General features: G+C 32.3%; 1 long non-coding RNA gene across 3 annotated transcripts; it reads right to left on the bottom strand.

The window, feature by feature from the left end:
* Positions 1-332: 332 nt before the first annotated feature.
* On the bottom strand, positions 333-3,656 carry LOC145959025 (uncharacterized). 3 transcript variants are annotated; one of them, XR_014434631.1, is made up of 6 exons: positions 2,924-3,656; positions 2,694-2,780; positions 2,498-2,576; positions 1,172-1,249; positions 926-1,001; positions 333-701 (listed from the first exon to the last, which is right to left on the bottom strand). It is a non-coding gene; the product is annotated as an uncharacterized LOC145959025 (long non-coding RNA). The 3 variants fall into 3 exon arrangements; XR_014434632.1 differs by having other exon boundaries at positions 926-997; XR_014434630.1 differs by lacking the exon at positions 926-1,001 and having other exon boundaries at positions 2,924-3,655.
* Between the last annotated feature and the right edge of the window lie 7,195 nt (positions 3,657-10,851).

The following is a 10,851-nucleotide window of genomic DNA, read 5'->3' as shown; positions in this document are numbered from 1 at the left end:
ATTTTTAAAATAAAAAATTATTTTTAATTTCGGTCGCTAAATCGGTCGCTAAATTTTATTATTTTAAAAAAACAATTTTTATTTCGGTCGCGAAATCGATCACCAAGTGTATTTTTTTTTTAAAATAATTTCTGATTCGGTCGTTAAATCGGTCGCTAAATTTTATTATTTTTAAAAATAATTTTCAATTCGGTCACTAAATTGGTTGTTAAATTTTATTATAATAAAAAATTAATTTTCTTTTCGGTCGCTAAATCGGTCGCTAAACATAATTTTATTTTTGAAAAAAAAAAAAACTGATTTTCATCAGATGTAAAATTTTAGATCCCAGCTTGCATCAATACCATGGTCATTAAAATTGTAATTAAGATTTCTATGGCAATCAATACATTTTGGTTTCACTATGCAAAGCAATAAACCAAGAGCTATCATTAATTAATAAAATAAATATTTAAATATAACCAAAGGGAAAATTATCAAATTAAGATTGAGTCACCCAAGACAAATAAGAAGGAAGTATAGCTTGGGCCATGAATATCACCATCATCCTCCAATGGCTGCCTACGAATATCACCATCATCCTCCCTGAATTCAACCCGTATAAACAAATTCCTTTTCCTACGAATCCCTGAAACTTACGCCACGCTCTACGCGCCAATCATCCGTGTCAGGTTTTTCAGGCATTTTAGCAACACTTTTTCCTGGAACAACGCAAAGATACAACAAAATTCAAAATCACAGATTCACAAGAGCATGATCAAATTCCAAAATTTATTTGAAACAAAAAAGAAACGATACTCAGGATCAAATGAATCTCAATCTGTTAACTCCATTACAAAGCTGGAAAAGGGTAATGAAGTTTTGACTAAATTACATGCAATAAAAATGAGTCTATAAGTAAAATGAAACGAATTTAAACACTTACCCTCCACTCAAATCCCGAAAAGACTTGAACAACGTAGTTGCCATACTGATCTTGAGTTAACATGCTAATAAACTACCTAAGACAAATATGAAAAAGACTGCTAGTAATTTCTATCCTGCTATTCCAATTTCTGTGAGGATTTCTTTTTTTAAGCAGCTGTTCAATTTATATGACTGCATAAACATTTCAACAGTTCTATTTCAAGAAACCCATAAACCAAAATTCATGATTGTCTACCGAGATCACCTGGATGTACTTTTCAGCAGGATTGGTCGTGTTTGATGAAGGATTCACTGATTTTAGCTCGTGTAATGGAATGACTACCTGATGCATAAACCAAAGCATTCATTAACTACCATATGCACAAACCAAAGCATTCATTAAAATGCACAGCATAACAGCTTAATAAAATTTTTACTTTCAGTATTAAACACCAGAAAAATTCAATCAATAATAGCACATATTAACTGCCACATATAATGATTGAATTAAAAATATAAATTACATATTAGAAGAAAAGAATAAAAAATCCCTGGAGCAAATTATAAGAATATAACATGTTTGGTTGGATCTTTCAGTTCTAGGTACAACAATAACCATGCACCCAGTGATCAGACATTGCACCAAGGACAGATCCTTGATAAATAAGAATACAATAGTCCTCGTAACATTAGATAAATAAGAATTAATAATGTGTTAATCAACCAAACTAAGTACGTTGGGTTTACACATATACAATAACCTCCCTGTATCCAATATCCTCTAAACAAAACTGATCGCTTCCATCAAAATGCACATATTAACATTAGTACCAAACTAAACATCTCCAATCAAATAAATTCAAAGTGCCCGCTTGCAACAAGGAACAAAATGCCCCAATAATCAAAACGGAACCTCAATCTTCTCACACATGCCTCTAGCAACAAACAAGATTAAAGAATTTACACGAAAAATAAAGAAGAAAAGGCAATATGATATTTAGCAGCAAATTACACTGAAAAGGGAAACACAAGAACAATTCATACGGCATATACTAGCAACCCCTCATCATTGAAGCACAAAAAGGATAAAACAACATGTTGATTTGGTGTCTTTCAACACAAACTCAAAGTACAAACCATCTCTTTGTGACCATATCGATAGGTCACACGCATAGCCTACGAATTAAAACCAAACAAAGTTGAACAAAAAACCCAAAAAAAGCTAATAAAAATAAAAACCTTAGACCTGTTACCATAAGACAATAAAAAATAAATATTGTTGTCAAATATCCTCCTCCAACCATATAATTATAATTATATTATAATCTTTAACAATTTCTATGATAAAAACAAAAGTATAGAAACAAAATTTAAAGATTACAAGTAGAAATTAACAATACATTTTCTCGTAACTTAATTATTTTAAATGCAAAATCATTCAGTACAAATAATTTCCTTGGTTATCCTCCAGCCGATTAAATGACTGAATTTAATTGCCAGTGCATTATGAACAAAAGCTAAGAGTAAGACGAAACTATATATGAGAAATTTAATAACTTGGATACTACTCACATTGGTTTAATGATATTACCTGGTCTAACAAAATCAGATAGCCCAAAATCAATGACTTTCATCACAGAATCCTCATCTTTTGAGACAAAAAGAAAATTCTGCAAAGCAAAAGATATTAGAGGTAACTATGCAAACATAAAATAGCTTATTCATTGAAAGGCACAACCAAATTATTCTAAGTCACTATCTAGAAATTACTATGGCAGTATCAATACCTTCAGAAATTGAAAATCAACATATATTGAATTTCCGGCCAAGAGAGGTGTGTATGCATTAACATGTCCCTTAACAAATTCAATAACCTGAAATTTCATAGATCGTAAAAGATAATAAATGAATAAAACAAAGGGAAAGAGATTCATTCACTACATTCCAGAAAAGACCCAACAAGCAAATGTGAGATATAATAGATATATTTATGCATGGGAGTTGGAACCGAAGAAACCTGATTTTGGAATGTGTCGAAAACGGTGGAGAAGAGATTGAGCATCCCAGCGTGCACCATCAGAGGCTCGTGGCCTTCCTTGTCACCGAGACTATCCAACGCCACCAACTTCCTTGTCGTGCCAGGTAATCATTTCTTACCACAGCCGTAGATTCCCACATACAAGTCACACCAAATTCACAAAATACAAAAAATTAAAATTAAAAATTAAAATAAAATAAAGAGGGTTAGGGTTTTACCCTAACAATCAGAAGCTTCTCCTCTTCACAAATGGGGGACGCTAGGAGACCCTCACCAGTCCCCATCTCCACCTTGGACAAAGCCCAACGCTCTGACCCCAGGCCCCTCATCTTCGTCTTTAAGGACGACTTCCTCGCCATGGTCCACCGCGACGAGCTCCTCGAGTACGCGCTCGTCTACGGCAACTACAAGGGCGTCCCCAAGCTGCAGATTCGCGAGGCGCTCGCCAAGGGCTGCGACGCCGTGCTCCGGGTCGACATCCAAGGCGCCGCCACGCTCCGCAAGGCCTCGACAAGTCCGCCGGAATCTTCGTGAGGCACACCAGGCCGTTGCACCCATAGATGTTCATCGCATAGGACCTGCAGATCCCCTTGAGGCACGAGGGCCGGAACGTGAGCGCCGGAACGTGAGGAGGCCCAGCATGAACGCCGTCGAGGAGGGGACCCTCTGCGGTGTTCTGTTGCGGTGTGTTGTGTTATTAGGGTTTAGGGGAACTTGGGGGGTTTATGTCCAAAAAAATTCAATTTGAAACTAAGTTTTTTTAAAAAAATTAGATAATACTTTTTAAATTAGTTAAGAAACATAACATATGGAAATCGAATTATCATATTCTTACATATACTTACTATATGTGAGTAAAAATACAAATTTTAAAAATTAAGAAAATTAATGAAGTGTATAAATTTTAGATTTTATATCAAATATTCTTAATCATATTTATTTCAAATAGAGTTTTTTTATTAAAAGAATCAAATAAAGTTTATTTAATTAGATTTGCCTATATTTTAGTAAAATAAAATTAAGTATTTTTCTTTTTACGTATTTGTATGTTTAAAGGGAATACATAATTATGTATAGTAATCCAATATTAAATTAAAAGATAATAAAAATTATAACTAAAATCATAATAAATATTATGATATTAAATTTAGTATATATTAAAATTAATTAAATATTTGTATTTAAAAAATTGTTACAGATTTTAGATATATATTTTAAAGTTTTTATTTTATTAAATTAATTAAAATTAATTATATTTTATCACTTTTTAATAAAGTAAGTGAATGATAATTAAATATTATAATTATTTTACAATAATTTAAAATGAAAAGATAATAAAATATGTTAACTTATGTTTCAAATAAAATGCTTTAAAATATTATAATCAAAAGAAATCCAATATTAAATCAAAAGATTATAAAAAATTATAACTAAAATTATAATAAATATTCTGATACTATATTTTTAAAATATATTTTAATTAAAAATATATTTTTGGTGAATATGATGGTTAAAAATATTTTTTATAAATAATTATATTAAAAATAAATTTTAAAATCTTATAATGGTATTTTTTAATGATGTTAACTTAAATATTCCCAAGATTTTAGAATAAATTAAAATGAAAAGATAATAAAATATGTTAATCAGTGTTGGGATTTTATTTCAACACGAAACTTTAAAATAAATGTGCGAATAAAAAAAACTCGGTCAAAACGGTCATATATTCTATTTGATAGAGAAAAAAGTAAGGAAGCGCATTGTGATGTATTAAAAACTAATCAAAAAGAACAAGTAGGTGGTTTGTCCAATTAGTTATGGGGAAGACTTAAGATTTCTCCACGTAAGTATGTGTGTGGATTCGAGCTCTACTGTCAGTAATTTTAGCCTTTTTAAACAAATGAGGTGTAATTGTAATAAAAAGGATGTGTATATATCATAAGTTAAATACTATGAACATCTTCGAGTAAATTAAAATCAAAAGATAATAATTTTTTTAAATTACTAAAAAATATTTCATTTTTTAATTGTTTCACAAATTCTTACTAATTTTTGTATAAATCAATTGCTTTTAAACAATGAAACTAACATGATTATATTAATTGAATTGAATGATTAAGTCTAACTTTTAAAATAATAATTGAAATAAAATAAAATTCAAGAAAATAATTTCAAAATATATTAAGTAAATAATTTTTATATATAATAAAATTAAAGACAACGATTAAAATAATCAATGGAATTAATATAATGTTCATTTATAAATATTTAAATAAATTATAAGTAGCAAGGTATTATTTAATTGATGTTTAAAATAAAATATTTTATAATATCTGAATGAATTGATTTTTAAGATAAACTATTATATACATATTTAATTAATATAATTTTAATATATATATATATATATATATATATATATGTATATTAGATATATTTTAAATATATATTTTTATATTAAAAATTATTTTATCATTAAATAAAATAAAAATATTTCAAAATATGACTGTTGTTGAATCTGTTTCCCATAGTGGGATCATATTCATATATAATAATATAATCATGTCTCCTTAAAGAAGCAATATCTACCTCAAAGTAGTACGAGTATAATTGAAAATAGATGGTATAACGTATTCTAAATAAATGATCTCATGTGTTATTAGTGTATATATTTATATATACATTTTTTATTTTATAATTTTTATTTATTAAACTAATGGAACACTAATTATATTTTATCAATTTTAGATTTGTTTGATAAATTTTTATTAATCCTTATATAAGCCAATTATTTTTAATTTGATCGAACTAGCATGTTTATATTAATTGAACTAGATGTTTAAGTCAATTTTAAAAATAATAATTAAAATAAAATAAAATTTATGAAAAGAAGTTTATTTACCTTAACAAAATTGGAAAGAACAATAAATTATGTATTTTCATATTATCTAATAATGTAATAAAATATTAAGCATGATAAAAGAGAAATAAATTTCTCAAGAGAAAAATAAATAAATTTTCTAGATAAATTATTATTTAAATTAGTCTATTTTTTTTATAAAAAAAGATTCAATTAAAAAGATTATTATTTAATTTTGATTTATAGCATTATGTTTCTCATTTTTTAATACATCATGATATATTAATTATCTATTTTAAATTATATAATTTGTATTATTTTACAAAACAAATTAATTTTATTGAGAGGGTATTGATTTTTATTTCTTATCATTAATATTTTTATCATTATAAAAATAATATTATATATTTTTATATTTGCTTTCATTTAAAAATATATATTCTAAATTTTTTAGAAAATTTACATTTAGCGACCGATTTTAATTTGGTCGCTAAAATTATTATAAATATTAATATTTTTTATTTTCTTAGCGACCGAATTAAAATCGGTCGCTAAAAAAATAAAAAAAATAACTTTTTTAATAAATTTAGCGACCGAATTAAAATCGGTCGCTAAAAAAAATAAAAAAAATAAATTATTTTTATTTTTTAGCGACCGATTTTAATTCGGTCGATAAAATTGTTAAAAAAATTAATTTTTTTTATTTTATAGCGACCGATTTTAATTCGGTCGCTAAATTTATTAAAAAATTTATTTTTTTTTATTTTTTTTAGCGACCGATTTTAATTCAGTCGCTAAAATTATTAAAAATTAATTTTTTTTTTATTTTTGTAGCGACCGATTTCAATTCAGTCGCTAAATTTATTAAAAAAAATTATTTTTTTTTTATTTTTAGCGACCGATTTTAATTCGGTCGCTACAATTATTAAAAAAATTAATTTTTTTTTTTATTTTTTTAGCGACTAATTTTAATTCGGTCGCTAAAATTATTAAAAATATTAATTTTTTTTATTTTTTTAGCGACCGATGTTAATTCGGTCGCTAAAATTATTAAAAATATTAATTTTTTATTTTTTTAGCGACCGATTTGAATTTGGTCGCTAAAATTATTAAAAATATTAATTTTTTTTTTATTTTTTAGCGACCGAAGTTGTTCCGTCGCTATTTTAATCAACAATTATTATTTTAGCGACCGATTTAGCGACCGATTTTTTGCCACTAAAAATTCGGTCGCTAAATTGGTCGCTAAATAAAATTTGCAACCAAATCAGATTCGGTCGCTAATTAAGTCGCTATTAGCGACGGAAAAAAATCGGTCGCTAATTTCGGTGGCTAAATTGACTTTTTTTTGTAGTGTATGGAGAAGGTGCTTTGTGGCGACCTTTCACACTACAATATGCCTCACAGATCACAAGAAATACAATAAGAGGGAGAGAGAAGATAGAGATGCGACACAAATCTCAAGAAATACAATAGAAGGGAGAGGGATCGAGAATTTTCGTGCTCAAAGGAGTCTTATTCGAAATTTCTCTGGCCGCCTGGTGAACTGTGCCCAAAACTTCAATTTATAGGGATCAGTAGTGGGCCAGAATGGCCTGTTCCGATTTCGGAACGGCCTGTTCTGGCCCAATTATTATGTGTAAATTTTGTACCCTGGAACGGCCCGTTTTGAAAATGGAACGGCCCGTTCCAGAGTAGAAAGTGACACAAATTTTCCTTTTCCAGAACGGCCGTTCCAGTTTTTCCTTGTTTGGAACGGCCCGTTCTGGTATTGGAACGGCCCGTTCCACCCAAAATATTTAGTTGATTTCAGTTACGTTGGAACGGCCCGTTCTTATATTGGAACGACCCGTTTCGGGGTTCAGAACGGCCCGTTCCGATTTTGGAACGGCCCGTTCCGGGCTACTGAAACCACCTTATTTGGCCTTTAGGCCTTCTGATGTCTTGTCTTGTTGTTTGCCTACTTCGGAAGCCCCCTTCCCTTCGTAATGGAGGTCCATTTCTTTGTTTGTATGCCCCCAGGACGAAATTGGGTGTCTACAGTTGCCCCTCTTTACTTGTCCTTTGGAGTAGCTATGTGTTGCTTTTCCAAAGGCAAGTAAAGACGTAGACATTTCGTTCGGGTCTCCTCCTCGTCTCTTTGGTGTTGGCGCTTCTACGTTCCTTCTCTTGGATAGGTGTATTTGCTCGTGTCCTCGCCCTTTAGAGTAGTTGAGTGTTGGTTGCATACTCTATTGGGTAACAAGGATAACAAACTGTACACCTGATCTTCGACCTTCAAGTAGATGCTCCATTGTGTCTCTTGTGATAGTGCGTTCTTTTATTTGTAGCTTGTTGAAGAGGGAGTATTTTCGTAGCTCAGCTTCCCTCACGGCTTTGTCGTATACCGGATTGGGAGATGACTACAGTCTCTCCAGACCTTTCCCTCACGGCTTTGTCGTATACTGAATTGGGATGCGAGTACAGTCTCTCCAGACCTTTCCCTCACGGCTTTGTCGTATACCGGATTGGGATGTGAGTACAGTCTCTCCAGACCTTTCCCTCACGCCTTTGTCGTATACTGGATTGGGATTTGAGTACAGTCTCTCCAGACCTTTCCCTCACGGCTTTGTCGTATACTGGATTGGGATGCGAGTACAGTCTCTCCAGACCTTTCCCTCATGGTTTTGTCGTATACCAGATTGGGATTTGAGTACAGTCTCTCCAGACCTTTCCCTCACGACTTTGTCGTATACCGGATTGGGATTTGAGTACAGTCTCTCCAGACCTTTCCCTCACGGCTTTGTCGTATACCAGATTGGGATGCGAGTACAGTCTCTCCAGACCTTTCTCTCACGGCTTTGTCGTATACCGGATTGGGATGCGAGTACAGTCTCTCCAGACCTTTCCCTCACGACTTTGTCGTATACCGGATTGGGATGCGAGTACGGTCTCTCCAGACCTTTGTTGTATTTTGAGGAAACTGTCGGTGCCCTCATTGGTTTGCTTGAATTTTGGTAGATATTGCCCCAAGGATGTTGGGCAGGAGGTGTGTCGTGATGCCTCTAATTTGGGCTGTTTTTGTCTTTTATTCAGATGCTGTCAATTGGAATTTGTGTTTCCCTTTCTTGGCTTTCCTTGTTGGTGTTGTGGGATGAAAGACTGCCCCTAGGTGGATGGGCAGGAGATGTTTGATGTGCCCCTGTGTTGGTGGGCGGTGGATGGCTAGTAGGGATTCCAGTGTTGCCCGTGCCACATAAGTATTGTGATGCCTCTCCAGGCGCCTGCGTGTGGTAGCTTTTTTTTTTTTTTTTTTTTTTTTAATTTTATTTTTTTGTTTAGCTTCAGCTCTTTCATGTTTAAAGCTTGCCTTTTTTGCTATTTTTCTAAATGCTTCGGCTTTTTCAACATTTGTGAAGCTTGCCTTTTTCTAATATTGTTTTTTCTTTTTTTTATTGTCATCATTGGTGGAGGGATCTATTCCCATGATGTTATTTGCTGGATCTTTATTGAGGAGTATTATTTTGGATGCCACTCTTGGCTTTGGTAGGAAAACATTTATGGTCTTGGCATTTTCATGAATCTTCCATCATTCGGTTGAGGAGTAGGGCGCGATGGCCTCTTCATGCTTATGGGTTTGCTTATTTGGTTGATTCTATTCCACTATTGATATGTATTTGCTTAGTGGGCACATAGAATCACTTGGGGTTTCCATTTGACATCGCTTCGAATCATGCTTGGCTATTGAGCTTTTATGAGTGCTTTGTCCTGATGAGTCTTTCTGACCCATAGCAAGTAGAATGCATGAATGCATGGATGCAATGAAAATGCAAGACAAGAATGATTCTTTTATTTATTTTTTTTGTGTAACGCCCTTCCATATGCCCCTAACTCATATGCATGTGATGCAGTTTATGCTCATGTGTTTATTCCTAAAGATGCAATTCAATTTTTTTGTCAGGAAAATAACCTGTACGCATTAAGGTTAATGTTGACGATTCCTTTTTATCCATGTCACTTGTGATTATCGCCAGGATATGTTCTTTTGAACTCAAGGTTTCAGTGGCTCCTTGATTATTTAGTCGATGTGTAGTCAAGCGTCTCCCAACTCCGTTCAGGGACATCTCGATCTTTCCTCTGCGAGTATTCACTGTGCATTCTCTGTGTATATTTTCGGTACCATTTTAATTCCATAAGGTTCAATAGAAAAGACAGAAGGGATGTTTGTATTTTTTTTAGAAGGGTTGTTAGAATGGATGTTTTTCCCAAAAAGGTTTTTTTTTTTTTAGAAGAATGGATTTTTTATTTTTTATTTAGAAGGGTTGTTAGAATGGATGCTTTTTCCAAAATGGTTTTTTAGAAGAATGGCTGGCCAAGGTGGGCTTTAGTGTTTATGGCTATTAAACAAAACATATTTGCTACAAAGAAGCTATCATTGTGTTTAGCCTTTTTGGAAAGTGAAGTGATGACTCAGGGTCGTACTTTACTTGGATGATTCCTCTGAGCCGTCTTTGGGTTTTCAACTCAGGTTGTTGCTTTAACGTCCTAACTTTTGCCTAGGTCACTTTGAGATGTGTTTCCTAGCGGACATTTTTCTTTTGATCTTTTTCTTTTGCCTAGGTTACCCATTTTTACTTGGGGATTGCCTAGCAGATCTTGCCCTAACTTTTGCGCAGCCCCCTTAGTGGGTTTCTTGCCGGGCCTTCATTTTTTTTGCAGCACTCATGAGGTATGGGATGTCTTTATTTTATCAAACCCTAGTCATGTTTGAATTCCTGATTGTTCCTTTATTATCCTTTCCATGCTATTATCGAGTAACATCTTTGTCGCAAATACATTTTGTTTATTAAGGGTTGATCGATGAGGCCTAGAGTGAATATTTAAAGGGAGAAAAGAAACGAAAGAGTGTTATGGAATTTAAAACAGTACTTTCAATTTACACGTGCCCCTTTAGCAAAGCTCGAAGGCCCGGGCATGCCCCGAGTTCGTGATTCATACACAGAGAGATAGACAGAGGTTGCCCCCTAGAGAGTCATGAATGATTTGATAATTTCCAAAAGAAAACCTT

This window comes from Cajanus cajan, chromosome 6 (genome assembly GCF_000230855.2).
Source record: "Cajanus cajan strain Asha chromosome 6, NIPB_CcT2T_4, whole genome shotgun sequence".
In the NCBI taxonomy this organism is placed as follows: Eukaryota; Viridiplantae; Streptophyta; class Magnoliopsida; order Fabales; family Fabaceae; genus Cajanus; species Cajanus cajan.
The sequence above is the reverse complement of the archived record's forward strand: the minus strand, read 5'-3'. Positions and strand labels throughout refer to the sequence as shown.